Source organism: Chrysochloris asiatica, unplaced genomic scaffold (assembly GCF_000296735.1).
Source record: "Chrysochloris asiatica unplaced genomic scaffold, ChrAsi1.0 scaffold00084, whole genome shotgun sequence".
Taxonomy (NCBI): domain Eukaryota; kingdom Metazoa; phylum Chordata; class Mammalia; order Afrosoricida; family Chrysochloridae; genus Chrysochloris; species Chrysochloris asiatica.
The window spans coordinates 3,079,630-3,097,175 of NW_006408602.1; positions in this window are offsets into that span (position 1 = coordinate 3,079,630).

Below are 17,546 nucleotides of genomic sequence, written 5' to 3' on the forward strand. Positions count from 1 at the left end.
ATGATTTCCGCATTCAAAAAAAGCAGAGGACAATAAATGCTGACAAGGATATGGAGGAACGGGGACCCTCCTACACTGCTGGTGGGATTGTAAAATGGTCCAACTACTCTGGAAAACAGTATGGTGCTTCCTTAGAAAGTTGTAAGTAGAAATACCCTGTTGTTGTTGTTAAGTGCTGTCGAGTCAATTCCAACACATAGCGACCCTGTACAGTGTTTTCGAGGCTGTAAATCTTTACAGGAGCAGAAAGCCTCATCTTTCTCCCGTGTAACAGCTGGTAGTTTCGAACTGCTGACCTTAAGGTTCGTAGCCTAATTCGTAACCACTACACTACCAGACCCAGCAATTCCTCTACTTGGTATATACCCACAAGAAATACGGCCATAAATGAATAGCTATATGCACATCAATGTTCATAGCAGCACTATTCACAATAGCAAAAAGATGGAGACAGGCTAAGTGCCCACCAAAGGAAGAATGGCTAAACAAACAGTGGTATATACACATAATGGAATATTGTGCTACCTTGAAGAACAAGGAAGTTGTAAACTACCATATAAATGGACGAACCTTGAGGACATTACGCTGAGTGAAATTAGTCAGTCATTAAAGGAGAAATATTCCATAATACCATTACTGTAAAAGCTTAAGAAAGATACCCACACCAAAAGGAAGGAAAAATTCTTTGTTGGTTACCAGTGTCGGTGTGGGAGGGTGGGTGGAGGAAGGGGATGGTAGAGCATAGGGTAGGTGATAGACACATCACAGTTCGGGTGTTGGTGTGGGCAACACACAAGAAGAGGGAGGGTGATAGAAGAGCAAGGCAGATAGGAAAACACTTAGGCAGGCTTGCATGGGCTAAATGGGACAGAGGTAAATAATAATTTATGATCAACCTTGGAACAAAAGGCCTCTGTGATACATGGATTGAGGCATAGTCTGAATGAGTAAAAGAGGGGAAATAATGTTAAAGATTCTTGATTGTTTTATGAATATTTGTTTATCTTACCTACTATTGTAAGGAGTCCAGGTGTGGCACTGTAGGTTAATGCGCCAGACTGCAAAGCCATTTGAACTCAAAGGTCAGCAGTTCAAGCTCTCCTGATGCTCCTCACAAACCCTATACAGGGTCTCTGTGGGTCAGAACCAACTAGACGGCACTTAACAACAGCAACTATTGTAAAATTATTTGAATTGCATTCTCCTTTTCTCTTGGTATCAAAGGATTATCCACTTGGGCACTGCAATAATTAATTGTTGATTTTCTTTTGAAGAAATATTATCCCAATAAAAAATCCTTTGTAAAATTATTTTTGCTAACTTAGTTCAATCATTTCAGTAAGTGGCATCAAGTACCTTCAGGCCAAACTGCCCTCCAAGACAGAAACTCAAAGGGAACACATGAGCAGACATGTAAGCTTGTTGGCAATCACGTGGGTCTACTGGTGAGTAGAAGCCCCTGGGGAAAGGCAGCAATGAAGAAATGGGCTGAGTTCAACCACATTCCCTAAACTTCCATTGACCTGGAGATGAGAGAGAAAAGAAGAATGGTTGGTTTGTCCAAAGTGTGGTGAAACTTGGGGACTGCTGAGCCCATGGGCAAAGATATAGCCACAGAGGACTAGAGCTGAGCTGGTATCTGAAGTGAGTGGAAACGCACAAGAATGCCCAAACTTGCAGATAGTACCCATTTGACCTAGCTGCAATGACTTGATAATCAGAACTTGCCTAGAAGATAAATATATATATTTTTTTTTATGAAGGAAACCAGTGTAAATTGCTACAATTTCATGAACTTGACCTGTACTTATGGATGTAGTAGCTCAGGGTACCAGCTGAGAGGGAAGGAGTCTTCACATCAAGTATCAATCCTATCCCCTATGCATACAAAGTAGATGGGGTCAGGCAACTTAAACATTGGTTACCTAAAATGAGGGGGCAATAGAGGCACAAAGTGACTGGTTTACAAGTTTTCAAGAGTGAGTTTAATTTAAGAGTGTGTGGGGGAGGGTAGAGTCCCCACTGAATAGTTTTCATCTTGTCTAGATGGGTCTGGTGATATAGGGATATGATTCTTGTGGTCCTTGTGATAGTGAGTAATTGTTATCATGACTAATTGTGACTGTCACAACTATAAAGTTAGAGGTTTTGTAACAAAAATGGGGGAGTAGATAATCTTATAGTCCACAAACAGAGGACCCTAGGAACATCAAGGGAGAAGAGCACAGGTAGAATGTGAGACCCTATCCAGAGAAGCAGTGATACCAGAGATGGAGGCAGAGATGAGGACATGAGAGGCAGCAGCTAAGGACTCTGGATTCATGGAAAGAGACAGACTGGGCGCTGGTGACCAGGAGGCAGACTTGCAGAATGTGCCCTTTGGTTGTTTAAATTATTATATTTTCCTGAGTATTTCTGTGTACATCCCTCCCCCTCCACCAAACACACACACAAACAAAACAAAACAAAACAAAACAGGGAATGGAAGTAAATACTGTTGAATAATGATGCATGGAGGAGATTGTAATCATTGCAATGAAACAATGGTGTAATGCCAATATTCTCCCATATAAACTATCACTCAGTTCACAATAAAAACTTTTTAAAAATTAATAAGAAAGAACCAATGGTATTGAAAGAAATCCAGGATGCGCTGAAGATATTGGCACAAAAACAAGCTCCAAGAATTGGCAACCAGTTGAAACATTTTAACAAATGGAAACAACACCAGATGCACTCGTTCATCTATGTCAAGAAATTTGGAAGATAGTTACCTGACGAACCAACTGGAAAAGATCTGTATTTGTACCCTTCCAGGGAAAGGTGACCCAACAGAATGCAGAAATCATCCAAATTATCAAATACTGTCATTAATATCACATTCCAGTAAAATTTTGCTAAAGATAATTAGAAAATGGTTGCAGCAGTACATAGACAAGGAGCTGCCAGAAATTCAAACCAGATTAGAAGAGGATGTGGAATGAGGGATATCATTAGTGATGTCAGATTTTCTTTGGCCTAGAGCATAGTATATTAGAAAGATGTTTACCGTGTTTTATTGACTAAGCAAAGGCATTTGACTGTATGGATTACAACAAATTATGTATAACATTGCAAAGAGTGGAAATTCTAAAACACTTAACTTTACTCATGTGAAACTTGTGCATAGACCAAGAGGCAGCCATTCAAACATATTTCGTGGTGTAAATTCAGTAAACTTGTCTGTCAAGGCTGAATCCTTTCATTACATTTATTCAATCTGTGTGCTAAACAAATAATCCAAGAAGGTGGAGTATGTGAAGAATGTAGCATCTGAATTGCAAGAAGACTAATTTAAAAATTGTGATACGCAGATGATGCAACTTGCTTGATGAAAACAAAGAGAAATTGAAGCACTTGCTGATTAAGACCAAGGAATGCAATTTTCAATATGGATTGCAACTCAAGGTAAAGAAAACAAAAATCTTCACAACTGAACCACTAAGCAACATCAAAATAAATGGAGGAAAAACTGAAGTAAAGGATTTCATTTTACTTGGCTCTACAATCAATGCCCATGGAAACTGTAGTCATGAAATCAAATAATGTATCGCACTGGGCAAATTGTTGCAAAAATCTCACTAAAGTGTCAAAAGGCAAAAATGTCACTTTGAAGACAATGGTGACCTGACACAAGCAATGATATTTTCAGCTGCTTCATATGCAAGTGAAAGCTGGACAATGAATAAGGAAGATCAAAGAAGAAATTACGATGTTGGCAAACAATATTAAATGTGCCATGAACTGCCAGAAGAATGGATAAATCTATGTTGTAAGAAGTACATCCAGATTGCTCCTTAAAATCAAGGATGACAAAACTTTGTTGCATGTATTTTGGAAATTTTATCACAGGGACTTGTACCTGGAGAAGACATCATTCTTGGTAAAATAAAGGGTCAATGAAAAAGAGAAAGACCATCAACAAGATGAACTGACACAATGACTACAACAATGGGCTTAGACACAGGAATGATTGTGGAGCTAGCACGAGACTGGGCAGTATTTCCATCTGGTGTACATAGGTTTGCTATAAGTCAGAACCAATTTCAGGGCATCTATCAACAATCATGGACTTGAAGGAGAGGAAAGAAATACACAACTCAGACCCCGGTAGCCTTACATGCAAAGGAGAATTACCAGACTCCAGTCCCCTTCTGGAGCTCTGGTAACGTAGTGGTTACAAATCGGGCTGCGAACCACAAGGTCAGCAGTTCAAAACTACCAGCTGTTCCGAGGAAGAAAGAGGAGGCTTTCTTGCTCCCGTAAAGATTTACAGCCTTGGAAACCCTGTACAGGGTCACTATGAGTCAGAACTGACTCCACGGCACATAACTACCAACCAGTCCCCTTCTAACTGTTTATTTGGGAGAAGAAAAATGACTACCTACAACTTTCTAAGACACTGTGTATAGAGTGGTGGTAGAACCCAATTCTGGGATTTTATGGCCTTCTTTTTTTCATCTAAGGAGGTGGAAGAGATGGAAAGAAGCTGATAAGCAATTGAGACCATCAAAATCCAGGAGCACAGGATACATGAATATCCAGGTATGTGACGATTGAACACTTTATCTATTCCTACCCCTTACACCATATTCACCTCAAGAGAACTTTACAATAAATCAAAACAAAAGTAAAAACTCAGTTCCTTTTACCCAAAACATCATGTTTAGCTTTCAACAACAGCAAAAACTTATGGGGTTCTAAATACACTCCCAGGAATTGACATATTCTAGAATATTGGGCTTCATATTTGGATACAGAGGCTTTCTATAATTCTGCTGATTCCGTCTATATCTCAAAGTTAAACAAATTAATTAACATTTTGTGCATTTATTTTCTATAGTGCTACGGAGTCTTGGTGTGGCACGGTGGGTTAATGCGCTGGACTGCAAAGTCGGTTTGAACCACAAGATCAGTGGTTCAAGTTCACCAACCACTCCTGGGAAACGCTATCCAGGGTCACTATGAGTAGGAACTGACTCAATGGCATTTAACAACAACAACAAGGACAGTAAAGTATGTGTTCTTTCTACTTTACAGTTGTGTGGTTTATAGGTACCATCAGATACATTTAAGCCCATTGTTGCTGTCATTGTGTCAATACTTCTTGTTGGGGGTCTTCCTCATTCATCAACCCTCCACTTTGCCAAACATGATATACTTCTCCAAGGACTAGTCTCTTCTGAAAACACGCCTGAAGTATGAGAGCCAAAATTTCACCATCTGGCTTGTAAGGAGCATTCTAGCTATACTTCTTCCAGCACAGATTTGTTTACTCTTCTGGAAGTCCATCGTGCTTCCAATATTCTTCACCAACGCCATAATTCAAATGTATCAATTCTTCTACAGTCTTCCTTATTCATTATTCAACTTTCACATGCATATGAGGCAATTGAAAACACCATGGTTTGGGTCATTCTCATCTTAGTCTTCAAACTGATATCTTCACTCTTGAACACTTTAACTCTTTTGCAGCAAATTTGCCTAATGCAATACATTGTTTGGTTTATTGACTGCTGCTTCCATGACTATAGATACAAGCAAAAGGAAGTCCTTGACAACTTTTCTGCATTAATCATGATGTAATTTATTGGTCCCGTTATGAGATTATTTCATTGTTTTTACATTGAAGTGTAATCCATGCTGAAGGTTCTATCTAGTCTTTGATTCTCATCAGTGTTAATGAGTCTTCCTCCAATCCTGATGCCACATTTTCTTTCAAATAATCCAGCTTCACAGATTATTTGCTTAGCATACAGATTAAGTAAATGTAGTTTACATGTATGAAAGATGTTAACTATCTAAATGTCCCAAATAATCTAAGGACAGCACTTTTTGGAATGGAAACAATTTTTTTTTTTAAAAAGAAAACATACAGTAAACAAGAAAATCTGTGCATTGTCTGAATTACATGATGCCTGAGTTTATAATAGAAGTTTATGAACGAAAAGCTAAGTATTCTTTGTGTTGGCAGAGATGTTAAAATACATATATACATATATATTTCAAGGACTAACCAGATTGCTCAATTCTAGTCTTTTAACTGCAATTCCAATGAAGAAGAGCTATTTTCTTTCTTCCTTTGGGAAGGGTATGGTGAGGGGGTTCACATCATTTCTTATTTGCACAGCTACAGCTTTACTTTCTCTCCTGAACTTTTAGATGTCACTGATTTCACAGCAATTTACTATGATCACATTGTTCATAATTGGCAATATCTTGATTTATACACTGGAAACTAGATAATAAATATGAAACATCATAAAACATCTGGAATTATAACATCCATTATTTTAGGACAAGATCACTTAAGATGATATGATGAAAATGTTTACTCTAAGGACCTTATAAAGGATATGTTTAATTTGATACCAGCATTTATATTATAGAAAATATTCGTAATACATCTAGTATTTATATAGCAACTTTCTCTAAGGAGAATATTTTAACTGCATGATTACTCTTAGATTAGTTAAAAGCAACTTTCCTTAACAGAGAGGTTTCACTGTTTTTAACAGAAAAGCTAACACTGCCTCTTAAGCAGTATTCTAAGTAGCAATTTATTCATCTTTCTTCAACTGTCTAATGAATGGTTAGTATGTGTCAAATACAGTGATTAATGCCATGAAAACAGTGCAGAGTTTGGGAGACTGTCTAGTTTTGAAAATGAGCACTGTTATTGTTAGTTGCTGTCAGATCAATTCCCACTCATGAAAACCCCATGCATATAGAGTAGAACTGCTCCATAGGACTTGGAAGGCTGCACTCTTTTGGAAGCAAATTGCCAGGCCTGTCTTCAGAGGTACCTGTGAATGGATTTGAAATATCAGCCTTCCAACTCGTAGTTGTTTGTACCATTTACTAAATTCAGGACCATGAGTAAGACCACTCTGAATTTGCCTTCTTTCATTCTTTGATTTTAACATGATAATAATATCACTGAAGTATGAGGTTCTTTGGGTTTTTTTTTTGTTTGTTTGTTTGTTTTAACAAATGGGATACTATAGGTAGGTAGGAGTCCTAGTGTGTTGCTATGGGTAAATGCGCTGGATTGCAGTTTGTTTGAACCACAAGGTCAGTGGTTCAAGCTCACCATCCGTTCCTTGGAAACCCTATACAGGGTTGCTATGGTTCGGAACAGACTCAATGGCATTTAACAATAACAACAAAAATAAGTAGGTAAAAGAAAGTGGTAGCTTTGTATGATATGCACTAAACTGCAAACCACAAGGTCAGTAGTTCAAGCTCATGAGCTGCTTTGCAGGAGAAAGATGAGGCTTTCTGAATGCATAGATTTACAGTCTTGAAAACACTATGCAGGGTCTCTAGGAATCTAACCGATATCACATCACTTAACAACCACATAGGTAGATAAGTATCTAGTATAATATAGTTGCTCAATAAATTCTAAGGAGGAAGAAGAGGGGGAAGAATAAGAAAAAGCATGAGAAAAGAATAGTACTAAATAGAAACATGAGACTATGCGTATTTGCTCCCAACCTCGCCTTTTTCACTATGACCACTATAATCTTCATTCTCTTTCCTATATTCACAAACATAAAACAGTATCTATAACAGAAGTCAAAGATGACATTGATAAAACCAACTGTTTACTCTGAATTGCCAATAAAAGCTAGTGACATAGTTTCTAACTGTTCCTTAACTTTCACTCCTTGGGCTTCTTTGTCTCTTCCCTTGATCCCCATCACATTAATTTCTCATGAATTTGTTTCTTCTATTTCTGTGAGGCACTCTAGGATAAGCATTTTACTACTGACAGCAAGGTCAGCGATTCAAACCTACCAGCCTCTCCTTGGGAACCATATACAAGATTGCTATGAACCAGCTCAACAGCTCTTCACAACATTCCTCCTTGTCTTTTAAAATATCTCTTCTTCATTCTCCCACCTTCTAAATGTAACTTTTCATTAAAGTTTGATCATAGAAATTTATTTCTATCTTTTGTGACTTATTTCCCTATTATCTCATATACTCTCATAGCTTCAGTAGTTTAAATCTCTTCATCGGTAGCCCAATATTCCCCTGTTCTCCAAATCGGTGTTTTCAATAATCTGCTTGCCTGCTCAACCAAAATGTCCATAACAAAATAGAATTACTTTTATTTTCACTCCAGTTTTCTTGTCCTCTGGATTCCAGTTGTCCTTGGCCAATGGGAAGTACTATTGAGAAACCAGAGGAAGGAAAATGAGTAAGATCGTAGATTTTCTGTGAGTGAGTAGCCTGCTACCTTGTTCTACTAATGACTTTCTGCTCCATACAACTCTGTCCCACTGTGTTCTGATAATACTTTTGTCTCATGCTACTTTAAGTCTAGGGATAGTGATAATCTTTATGATATAATCCCTAGAAATTTCATTAACTAGACATTGTAGTTTCTTCACCATGTCCACACTTCTGAAAATAGTGTCTTTATTAAACTCACCTCAACTTGCCCAAATTGAGTGAAACTTTTCCACTTTAACTCCAATCCCTCTGCCCTCTCAGCAATCCAAAATATTGTAATAATTTTACAAATCTTCTCTACTCTTGCATTTGTCTCTATCCTAATTTCTTTGAGTCTACACTTCTTCAATCATAGCACCAAGCCTAATAACTTCTTTTGCTCATATTCTTTCAATGACTCACAATTTCTAATTTAAAAAAAACAAGTGCATATCACCAACTATTTAGACCCTTCTGCAATAAAACTTCCTGTCTTTCAATTTCCCAGAACTTCTCAAAGTATACTGTGACAGTTAAGGGTGTGAGTCAGACACTTGACCATGATTTTCAGTCATCTGGCTGTTATGTAATCTGGCAAATATGTAATGATACAATTGACAGTTGTATAATGATCATTTCTCATTTGATCTGATGTTACCAGTCAATCAGTCATAAGGGGAGTTATCTTGAAGTTCCACTTGCAACCAACATGTATCTATATGAATGTTCTAACAAAGTTTGCTTGCTTGCCCTGGATTCTATATCCAGTTCATCATCAATAGACCTCCAGTTCTTGGGATTTATCAGCCTTTCCAGCCTTTCAGCCAGCAGCCTACCATCTTATCTACTGATCATAGATTTGTCAGCCTCCATAGGCCATGAACCAGCTGCTTGCTGTTTGACTTATGATCTTGGATTCATCAACCAAGACAGCTATGTGACATCTGAGTGGACTTGCCAGCTTCTACAGTTGTATGAGCCATTTCCTTGAGACAACTCTCTCTCTCTCTCTCTCTCCATATATATATATATATATTTAAGGAGCTCTGGTAGCGTAGTGGTTACGAATCGAGCTGCGAACTGCAAGGTCAGCAGTTAGAAACTACCAGAGGTTCCACAGGAGAAAGATGAGGCTTTCTGCTCCCGTAAAGATTTACAGCCTCGGAAACCCTGTACAGGGTCACTATGACTCAGAATCAACTCCACAGTACTTAGCAACAACAATATATATATATACACTCTTCACTGGTTTTAATTCTCTAAAGAACCAAGTTTAACACAGGCTTCAGGCTTCAAATCACATTCACAGCCACTGACTATTCTTCTAAAATGTAGATAATATTCCCACTGTGGCAATTTACTCAACCTCTTCTTTATTTTTGTGTGTGATTTGTGTGAAATTTTACAGAGCAAATCAGTTTTCCATTCAATAATTCACACAAATGTTGTCTTATGTCATTGATTGCAATACTCACATTGCAACAGCACTCATTCTACTTCTTCCCTGTGTTTTCCATTTATATTTATACTTCTTTGCTATGTCTTACAATCTAAACTTTGGGCAAATACTGCACTATTGATCTCAAATACTGCCCTATTGATCTCAAATTGTTAATTGTTCTGAGTGCATAACTCTCAGTTATTAATTGCTTATGTTATAGACCTCTCTATTATCTGGATGATAGTTGATCCATGAGGGTGAGAAATCAAAAGAGACCTACATAAATGGAAGAACATACCATGCTTATGAATAGAAAAACTTAATACTTAGAAATTGTCATTACTAGCCAAAGCTATTTACAGATATAATGCCATCTCTATCTAGATTACATAATTATTTTAAAAGCGATGTAAATTATAATCAGCTACTTTATATGGAAAGGAAAGTGACCAGGATAAGCAAAGCATTAATAAAGAAGAACAAAATAGGAAGCTTCACATTTCCTGATCCCAAAACCTACTACACAGCTACAGTAATAAAAACCTCCTTGTACTGGTCGAACAACAGACACATAGACCAATGAAACAGAATAAGAAGCCAGAAATAGAACCATCTACCTATGAACAGCTGATTTTTGAAAGAGGAGCAAAATCCATTAAATGGGGAAAAGCTAATCTCTTTTAAAAATGGTGCTGCCAAAACTAGATATTCTTTTCCAAAAAAAATGAAACAGGACCCATATCTCTCACTGTAGTGTAGTGAATTATTTAATGTGGCTTTCATAGCCATAGTCTTTGTAATTCCCACCAAATAACTGAATGGGCCCATGAAGTTTGGGTATATTTCACTCTTTCCTCAGGGCCTGGGAAAGAGGGTTATGTGACGCCACACAAGTCCACATGAAAATTGCATAATGAAAAAAATCTCACTGTCATAAATGCACAAGAAAAATGCTGACATGGTAAAATGCACACATGGTAAATTGTTCACATTAAAAAATGCTCACATGGAAAAATATGTATGTAAAATATTTCTCTTATTTACAATATTTTAAAGCAATGAATCCTAACTCAAACACTAATTCTAACCCAAACCTGAACCCTATTCCTAACATGAACATTAACTTGAACCTGAACACAAGACCTAACCCTAGTACTACCTTTTAAATGAAAATTTTTCTACGTGTCTATTTTTTCTGTGTGGAGTCCTGGTATGGTGCTGTTAGTTAATGCATTGGACTGCAAGGTCGGTTTGAACCACAAGGTCGGCAGTTCAAGTTCACCAGCTGCTCTTTGGAAACCCTGTACAAAATAGCTATGAGTTGGAACTGACTCGATGGCACTTTAACAACAACAATAAATTTTTTCTGTGTGGGAATTTCCCCTGTATGCATTTTCCTGTGTGGGCATGTTTCTTGTGCATTTATGACATTGGGAATTTTTTCTATTTGCAATTTTTGTGTGCATTTTTTTCTGGTTAGCAGGTAATAGATGCTGACAGAATTATATGGTTAATTTATATGTTATTGTTAACAGGGTTCATTGTGATTGCAAATGTTTGGAAATTTAATGAGAGGCTTGATCAATTTTGCCATCCTGCTGGGTTTAAAATGAGTCATCTCAAAAGCAGAAAGGGCGCTATTACTACTATCAAGGAAGACGCACCAGGAGTGGAGCACAGACTTTGGATCCTGATAACCCTGCACACTGGACTTCTTTAACAGAAAGCTGTGACACCAGAGAAGCAGCAGAACAGTGACTGCAAAGGAGCTGCAGAAGCAGAACTAAGAGCCCGAACAGTTGGCTTTCCAACCCATGGAGTGAATAAAGTTGAGGGTCTTTGGACCAGAGGCTTGTTTTTAAGAAGCTGTTTGGTGATTCATGAAGCTAGAATTGAACAATTTGAGTTGAGGCTTGCAGCTGAGGCGAATTGCAGAGTAGATTACCCTACTTATCATCAATGCTAAAAGAGTTTTATAACATTTCTCAAGCAGGGCAAAGACCAGGCCATGGGACTGGGGGCCAGAGAGAGGCCAGCCTGCAGATATGGAAGGGAAAGAGCTGCAAAGATCAAAGAACTGTAACCAGAACATTTCTAATCCTGAACTGTAACATGTTAGTTTCCCTAATAAACCCTATAGTCATGAGCATTGTCTGTGAGTTCAGTATGGTCATTGCAATACATTATCAAACCCAGCTGAGAAGTACAGACTGCTTAGGGAGGAATGGTTAGTGTAAGGATTGGTAAGGAAGGTTGGAGGGTAGATTGGTAAGGCAGGTTGGGCTGGTGTTGATGGTGATTCTTCTAAACCTAACTTGTGAAACTGGAAGAAGTCAGATGCCATCTCCATGCTGTTTTTATACTCATCATATACAAAAACTAACTCAAGATGGACCATAGGCCTAATGTGAAATTTTAAGCTATAAAAATCATCAAAGAAAAGCCAGGGACATACTTAGGGCATACCCTAATGCTTGGTATAAAAACACTATTAAACATAGCTAAAATATACTATCAGCAGAAGACAAACTAGATGACTGAGACCTCTTAAAAATTGCATACTCAGGCACATCGAAAGAAAATGTTTGGAAAGACATATTTGACAAAGGAAGGACAGATAATCCAATTTTTATATGGACAGAAGATATGAATAAACACTTCACTGAAGAAGACATTCAGGCAGCCAACAAACATGAAGACAATATTAGCTATTCCAAAAACTAAAACCTGAACCCACTGCCATCGTCATTTCCAACTCCTAGTGACCCTAAATAGGATTTCTGAGAATGCAAATCTCAACAGAAAGAGGCAGCTTCATCTTTCTCCCAGGCCTGGGTTTGAGCTGCTAACCTTGTTGTTAGCAGTCCAGTGCTTAACCCACAGCCATTGTTGTTGTTGTTAAGTGCCGTCGAGTTGGTTCTGACCCATAGCGACACTGTATAGGGTTTCCAAGGAGCAGCTGGTGAGCTTGAACCGCCGACCTTGCAGTCCAAACGGCTGCAGTCTGGCGCATTAGCCCACCACACCACACCAGGACTCCGTAACCCACAGCCATTAGAGAGATGCAGATCAAAACAACAATAAGATCTCAGCATTAATAACAAAGTTCAAAAAACAAAAAACAGCAAAGATTGGTAAAGATGTAGAAAGACTGTAGCCCTCATAAACTGTGGATGGGAATGCAAAATAGTACAGCCCGGGTATAAATGGTACGGTGCTTCCTTAACAAATTGGAACAAAAACACTGGGGAAGTGTACACACTTTAGAATATTCAACCATTTGAGATCAAAAGGACAACATTTGTCAAAGGTTTCATTGTATTTGGATCCACAATCAGTGTTCATGGAAACAGCAGTCAAGAAATCAAATGATATATTGCACTAGGCAAATCTGCTGCAAAAATCCTCTTTAAAGTGTTAAAGAGCAAAGATGTCTCATTGAAGAATAAGGTGCTGCTGACTCAAGCTATAGTATTTTCAGTCACCTCATATGCATGTGAGAGCTAGACAATAATTACTGTCCAGAAGACCAGAGAAGAATCAGTGCATTTGAATTATGGTGTTGCTGAAGCATACTAAATATGCTATGGACTTCCAGAATAATGAACAGATCTGTTTTGGAAGAAGTACAGCTGGGTTTCTCCATGGAAGCAATGATGAGAAGACTTTGTCTCTCATACTTTGGACATGTTGTCAGGGAGGACCAGTCCCTAGAGAAGGATATGATGCTTGAAAAAGTAGAGGGTCAGCAAAAAAGAGGACGACCTCAATGAGATGAACTGACACGGTGGCAGCGACAATGGGCTAAATATAACAACAGTGTTGAGGATGGTGTGGGACCACGTAATGCTTTCTTCTGTGGTATATAAGGTTGCTATGAGTGGGAATTGGTTTGACAACACCTGACAATAACAATAGTAAACACTATGCAGAGTTCTTTGTTAAATATATAATTGTTGAATTGAAATGGAAAGTTAATTTTTTAATATCATAGATTATATTTTTAATATTATCAGATATTATAATCTATAATATACATATCTATAAATTCCAAAATTGTGTGGTTTTGCTACTAGCCCCCATATGTAAGATATTATAATATAGATTATATAAATATGTCACCTTATTATTATTTTTTTTTGACCCTGGCTCTTGTTATAGCATATATTTATTTGATAGTTGCATACTTGGATTTTCTTTTATATCTATACTTGTAATTTTGTATGTATGTATACTGTAAAAAGGGACTTTCCCCCTCCACATTTTAATTTTATATCACATGCAGCAAGAAATTGAATATAGGTTGAATTTTGTTGTACTGAATTTTGCCCCACATATCATATAGGAAATTAGGGAAGAAGTGGTATCACAAAGACTAAGTGAAATGTCAAAAATGGAAAATGTCAAAAAAATTAACTTTTATGATTCAAGATGAAAAAGTAGTATCTGCTGACCTACTTGCTACCCTGTGTGCACTGGGTCATTGCCGTGCAGAATATAGGGCAAAGCAAGACTAGAATGTCTGCTTCCTAACAAGAAAGGAAAAGACTGAAGTGGTGCTGTGGGTTAATGCACTAGACTACAAGGTTGGTTTGAATCACAAGGTAGGTGGTACAAGCTCCTTGGAAACGCTGCTCCTTGGAAACATTCTACAGGGTCACTATGGATTGAAACTGACTCAACAGCACTTAACAATACAGTTCCGACCCATAGCGACCTTAGATAGGGTTTTTAAACCACTGACATTGCAGTTCAAATTGACCTTGACATTGAGCACTTATCCTATAGTACCACACAAGGACTGCATCCTTTCATTATCATGTCAGCCATGTTGCAAATCATGCAAGGTCAGCAGTTCAAGATCCCCAGCTGCTCCTTGGAAATCCTATACAGGACCGTTATGGGTCAGAACCAACTCAACAGCACTTAACAACAATAACAAACATGTTCAGGGTCAGGTTGCTATTGGCTGACTTTGCATAATAAAGCAGAGTAGTAGAAGGTCTTAGTGATGACATTTGATGTGGCACTGTAGGATTAACACTAGACTGTGAATAACAGGTCAAATTTACCTGTCACTAAGGAGCTCTGGTAGCGTAGTGGTTACGAATCGGGCTGCGAACCTTAAGGTCAGCGGTTCGAAACTACCAGCCGCTCCGCGGGAGAAAGATGAGGCTTTCTACTCCCGTAAAGATTTACACCCTCGGAAACCCTGTACAGGGTCGCTATGGGTCGGACCCGACTCGATGGCACTCAACAACAACAACAATAGAACTCAACAACAAGAGAGATAAGATAGCTAGCTTTTGTATTTATTGACTCATTCATCAATTCACTAAATTACTCATCAAATAAGATAATGCCAGGAATGGGGAGTCAGCAAATAAGAAAGAAAGAAAATAGTTTTAAAAATAATAATAAAGAAATGCTTTAGGGAACTTGCAATTTAGTTGGGAATACAGAGTCCAACCCCTTCCAGAAGGTTTGTTTCTGGTTTTGTTTTTTTAAAAACCCTCATTACTTGTAACATCTTGTAATACACAAAATATTAAAGCATATTTATTGGTGGCACTATAGTTTAAGTATTGGATTTCTAACCACAAGGTTGGTTATTCAAATCACCAGGTGTTCCTCGAAAAATCTAGACAGAATTAGAATCAACTGGATGGCAGTTAACAACAACAACAACAACATAATATAAACACATATTATTCCTTTAATATTTTCTTACTTCACATCATTGCTCCCCTTAGTGACTAAGAGACACTTCTAACACTAACCTTTTCAGTAATAACAACAAGGAGATTTATTGATGATGTAGTGGTTGGCCCCAGGTTTCTGTTGACATCGTGCCCTTTTCCTCCACTCCAGTGGTTTGAAACATTCTTAGCAGTGAATTATTTCTTTTCTAATGGTATCTTACACGGAATACAGTTATATAAAGTGACAAATGAAAAATATATTTTCATAATATGTTGTTAAGTGCTATCGAGTCAGTTTCAACTCATAGTGAAGTGTTTCCAAGGAATGGCTAGTGGGTTTGAACCATCAACCTTTCAGTTTGCCATCCAATGCTTATACTGCAGTGCCACACCAAGATCTATGGCATACAACATGATGAAATGATTAGAGTTCTTGAACAATTAAAATCGTAGCTGTTATATGGAAAATACTTCACTGATGCACCATCACTAAGTATCTCTATGTATCCACTGTGTTCCCAAGAACAGGAGTTGAAAATTTCTTCCACTATTTGATCACTTCAATAACATTCTCTTCTTCATAACTAGAGGAAATCTCCATGAACAAAAAAGCAGTCCACACAAGCTGATGAGAATCATGAACGAAGAACCCCACAGCAAATTTCTGCCAAGTCTGTGTGAATGTGTTCAATGATCTAGAAGGAAGATGTGGATGTGAATTCAGAAAGCTATGCATAATTGCTTGACCTGGTCCTTAGACTACTTGCCATACAATGGAATTGGTGCCATACCAAGAAAATTGCTTGGTTCTTACTTACTAGCAGATTAAAGATCTGTTTTGATCTTTGTTTAAAAACATCAGAATCCTCAAGTGAACTAGCTTTCATTTGCTTTTCTGTTTTACACAGAAGCAATACAAAGCTTCCCTTTGCAGAGAGGGCTTCCTGAATGACCTAACTGAATGTCAGGAGTAGGGACTCCACAGAGAGGATTCTATTTCAATACAATGACCTTTAGTGTCTTTCTGGCTGCCTGAGGGCCAGACCTGAAACAGCAAAGGAAAGATCTTGCTTGTGCCTAGTTTCTGAGAATAGCTTCCCTGAGCCCTAAATTCTGATCTAAAATAGAGAGTAATCATTCCTGTCTATGAAGTTACAGTGTCCCCAAATGCAGAGTTCAATTTCTCCTGCAGAGTTCAAAAAGTCTGAAAGGAAACATGTAGAGATAATAAATAGCAACATACATAGTGAAAACTGAGGAAATAAAGTTTTAAAACCCTAATTATTCTGAGTAACAAAAAATGAGGAGTCAGTGAGATTTCTAAATGCTGTGAGCAAATAGAGAAAACAATGTCTACTAGATATGAGACTAAATAAAGTCATGGAAAATGAATAGTGAAATAACACTTAGCATTTGAACCGCTAGGTTGGTAGTTCAAACTCATCAGCTGCTTAGCATAGTGTGGCACTGCGGGTTAAGGTGCTGGACTGCAAAGTCGCTTGGACCACAAGATCAGCAGTTCAAGCTCACCAGCTGCTTCTCAGAAACCTTCTTTATGCAGAGTTGCTATGGGTTGGAACCAACTTGACGGCACTTAACAACAACAATACTTTTTCAAAAATGAAAACGAAAGCAGGACAGTAAAAACTTGGTTGACATTTTTAACTCTAGCATGTAAGCTTTCTTATATGGTTTCCTCAAGTCTTTGCTGCCAAAAACCAACGTTACAACAAGTTGTGAAAACAAGAAAGAACAAATTTTAAGACCACAAGTTAGTTTTAATAACTGTATAGAAGGATAAGGGAGTTGGACAATGCAAAATTATTTCACTACAGGATTATATTCTAAAGGTGTGATAAAAGTGTCTTTTATAAACCATTTTCCTGGAACAAAGGAAAGTTGATACTGATCTTTGACTTGGCTTTGTAGGATAAGCACTGGACTGTTAACTGCAAGGTCAGTGGTTCAAACCTACTAGCCGTTCCTTAGAAATCCTATATATATATAAGGGCCACTGAAGGAGCTCTGGTAGCGTAGTGGTTACAAATCGGGCTGTGAACCGCAAGGTCAGCAGTTCGAAACTACCAGCTGCTCCGCGGGAGAAAGATGAGGCTTTCTTAGCCCCCGTAAAGATTTGCAGC